This window comes from Miscanthus floridulus, chromosome 18, assembly GCF_019320115.1.
Source record: "Miscanthus floridulus cultivar M001 chromosome 18, ASM1932011v1, whole genome shotgun sequence".
Classification (NCBI taxonomy): domain Eukaryota; kingdom Viridiplantae; phylum Streptophyta; class Magnoliopsida; order Poales; family Poaceae; genus Miscanthus; species Miscanthus floridulus.
Window position 1 is genome coordinate 49,719,290 of NC_089597.1, and position 4,421 is coordinate 49,723,710.

A 4,421-nucleotide genomic window follows, 5' to 3' on the forward strand; every position below is an offset into this window, starting at 1 on the left:
GGCGGCGAAGACAGAGAGGAAGAGAACTAAGGGAGAAGGGTATGGTTTATAAAGGGGGACCTATAGTCCCGGGTGATTGTTAGAACCGGGACTAAAGGTTCTTTAGTCCCGGGTGATGGTTAGAACTAGGACTAAAGGTCTGACCTTTAGTCCCGGGTGTAGCCACGATCCGGGAGTAAAGGGGATTTTGGCGGGCCGCGAAAACGCAGCCCATCTTTAGTAGTCCCGGGTGATGGTTAGAACCGGGACTAAAGGTTCTTTAGTCCTGGGTGAAGGTTAGAACCAGGACTAAAGGTCTGACCTTTAGTCCCGGGTGGTTGGTCCACCCGGGAGTAAAGGTGGGCTACAGTTTAGCTTCTCGCCAGTTTGTAGAAGTTTTTCCTTTTTTATATATTTCTTTTATATATGCAGAGAGTTGTTAATTGCCTAGTAAATAAAATATTAGCAAAAAATACAAAAAGAATTCTGGGACCTAGTTTTGCATTATTGTACATAAGAAAAATCTGTAACCTAAACTCTTTTGTTTTACCGTATAAATATTTAACATAGTGTAAATAATAATCATAATTTTCACCATGCAAAAATGTACTACTTAATTAAAATAATTAAAACTATTGCTTTTTGATAGGAAATTAGTTTTCACATCTTATTGACGTTGATCATTTGTTTTTTCATCACACATTCTCCACAGGAAATCCACCGTCAAGCAGAAAATTCATTTAAATGGTAGAAAATATGAATACACGACAGAAATATGAATACATTATATATATCAAGCGGACACAGTAGTGAACTTCTTCTTAACGTATATCCCTTGGTTATGATCGCACCGTAACCATGGAGTGTCCTCATCATTTAGCTGGATGCTTGGGTCTTTGTTTACTGTGAAGGGTGGAATTCGGTCATCCTTTTCATAATCTTCTAATATGTTTGACTTGTCTTCAATTCCGACGATGTTTCTTTTCCCTGAAAGAACTATGTGGCGCTTTGGCTCATTGATTGGGTCGTTGTTGTTTTTTCCTCTCTTCGGTTTTATAGACATGTCCTTGACATAGAACACCTGATTCATATCCTTAGCAAGGACGAACGGTTCGTCTTTGTACCCAATATTGTTGAGGTCCACTGTTGTCATTCCATACTGGTTGTCGACTTCTACCCTGCCTCTAGTCGCCTTTACCCATTGGCACTTGAACAAAGGTACCTTAAAAGTATGTGCATAGTTTAGTTCCCATATCTCCTCTATGTGGCCATAATATGTTTGCTTATTTCCATTAGGGTCGGTGGCATCTATGCGGACACCACTGTTTTGGTTGGTGCTTCTTTTATCTTGGGCTACTGTGTAAAATGTATTCCCATTTATCTTATACCCTTTGTATGTGAGGATATGCCACGATGGCTGCTGAAAACATCTAGGCCCCTAAGTGGATTTCGGTGATTAATGACAATACAAGATTACTATGACTAACATGTGTTTTGCAGAGGCAATTAAGTTAGGTCATGGTAATGGAGATCGATTGGGCAATTGAGGTTGTCATGCCCCTACGATGGAAATCGTTTCGGTTTTCAAAGGATGGACGACAAGGTTAAGGATAACTAGTTCTAAGTGTCAATTGAAGTTGGAGAGACACTTAGAGTAGTTTAGGACTTTGTTTTTCTTTTGGCCGTACTATGAAGGGGGGTATGAACGGGTAGCTTGACCTAGTTGAGTCTAGTGAGTTAGGTGTGGTGCACACTTGTTAAAACTAGCTCTAGGTAGCTCCTATGAATGCCTAAGATCCTTTGGAGCTAACTTCATTCTCATATGATCGAGAGTTGGAAGTGAATGGAGGGTCAAATACTGACCGGACGCTGGCTCCGGTGCGCCCGAACGCTGGCCGTAGGGTCCGGTCATTTCATTTGACTGAAGCAAACAAGTCTGGGGTGACCGGACGCTAGAAGGTCGTGTGACCGAATGTTGAGGGACAGCGTCCGGTCGACTCCAGTAAGGGTCCAGACTTGAGAAAGTGCGACCGGACGCGTCCGGTCAGTGGTGACCGGACCCTGAGTATCCAGCGTCCGGTCGTTTACAGTAAGCATCCAAGAGCGACCGGATGCGTCCGGTCGGTACTGACCGGACCCTGACAGCGTCCGGTCATCACTTGAAAACTGTTCGCGGGTTGAACTGACCGGAGCGTCCGGTCAAAACGATCGGAGCGTCCGGTCACCCCGCAGAAGCTCATAACGGTTCGTTTTTTAGGCTGCCTTATAAATAGAAGCTCCACTCGTGAGTGGAGTCACTTTTGCTCATTCCTACAGCTGAGAAACACATTTGTGAGTGCCAAGAAGAGCAAGGTCCTAGTGAGGTGTTTGTGATTTGAGAATCCAAGAGTGAAACCTCATTAGTGAATCAAGAGTAGACAAGTGTGCATCCATCTTCTCATTAGGCTTCGCGTGGTCAAGTGAGAGTTCATGCTTGTTACTCTTGGTGATCGCCATCACCTAGACGGCTTGGTGGTGATTGGGAGCTTGGTGATCACCCGGCGGAGCTTGTGGGTGACCCAACTCAAGTTGTGAGCGGTTTTGGGTGATTCGCCGCGACGGAGTGTCGAAGAATCAACCCGTAGAGAGCACTTGACCCTTGCGCGGATCAAGGGGGAGCTACACCCTTGCGCGGGTGCTCCAACGAGGACTAGTGGGGAGTGGCGACTCTCCGATACCTTGGCAAAACATCGCCGCGTTCCTTTCTCTCTCTATTTACTTTGAGCACTTACTTTGAGTATTTACTTTGAGCAATTCAATACCTGTTTTACATCCATAGAATTGCTTGCTAGAGTAAGTTTGGAACATAGGTAGCGTTGTTGTTGTGCATTAGTTTGATATAAACACTTTTCTAAGCACAAGGGGTTAATTGGGCTATCCATAGGATTTGATTATTGCAAGAAAATTTAGAATTAGCCCAATTCACCCCCCCCCCTCTTGGGCATCTTGATCCTTTCAATTGGTATCAGAGCCTCATGCTCACGTTTTTAAGCCTAACCGCTTAGAGCAAGATGTCTCACGGGGATGGACCTCCTCCTATCTTCGAGGGGGATGATTTTCCATATTGGAAAATTCGCATGGAGGCTTACCTAGAAGCTCTAGATGTTGGAATTCTTAGAGCCGCCTCTCAAGGGTTCCCAACACCTAAGAATGCCACACAACTTCAAGGCGATGAAGTAAACTATGAAAAATGGAATGCAAAGGCTCGCAACACCATCTTTAGAGGCCTTTGCAAAGATGTGTTCAATCGTGTAAGGAACCACAAAGACGCCCATGCACTATGGTCGGACGTTTGTGCGCTCCATGAGGGAACCAAGAGCGAGCGTGAGGAACGCTATCATCTTGTGATTAAAAAGCTAAATTCTTTTGAGATGCTTCCCAAAGAAAGTGCTAATGAAATGTATTCTCGTTTGAATGTTCTTGTAGAGGAAGTCAATGGGCTTGGACTTACTCAAATGTCACCATCCGACGTTGTGAGAAAGATCTTGAGTGTCCTCCCCATTGACAAATATGGGCACATTGTGACCGTGCTACATCAAGGTGATCTTTCCGCCACTACACCGACACAAATCTTGGGAAAGATCAATGCTCATGAGATGTACATGCACATCACGCCACAAGATGTCTCATCTTCTACAAAGAAGAAAGAGAAGGACTTAGCATTCAAAGCTAGCCAAGATAAGGGCAAGGCAAGACTTGAGTATGAGAGCTCAAGTGATGAAGATGATGAAGAAAGTCTTGCTCTCATGGTGAAAAAGACCGCCAAGATGCTAAAGAAGCTAAACAAGAGTGGCATCAAGTTTGACGGCAAGAAGAAGAAGTTCTTCACTAGCTCAAGAAGAAAGCCAATCTCCGAGATGGATTGCTACAATTATGGCGAACTTGGCCACCTAGCTCATCAATGCACAAAGCCCATGAAAGACAAGTTCAAGAACAAGGACAAGAAAGATGATTCAAGTGATGAAGATGAAAAGAAAAAGAACAAGCCATTCAAGAAGAGAGATGGCAAAAAGAGAGACTTCTACAAGAAGAAGAAGAGTGGCAAGGCCTATATTGTCGGTGATTGGCTCACGGACATTGATTCATCAAGTGGATCATCCGATGATGAGAGTGACAATGAGAAGGTGGCCGCCATTGCTATTGATCTTGCATCCTCGCCGCCACCATCGCCATCATCCTCTACACATCTATGCCTTATGGCCAAGGGTGAACGCAAGGTAACTAAGAGTGATGATAGTAGTGATGATGAGCAAGCTAGTGATGATGATAGTGATAGCGATGATGATTCACCCACATATGATGATCTTGTCAAAATATTAAGAAAATACACTAAGATCATTAGAAAGAGTAGAGCTACAAATGAAAAACTTGATGCTAAAAATGATTCACTCTTAGCTAAGTGT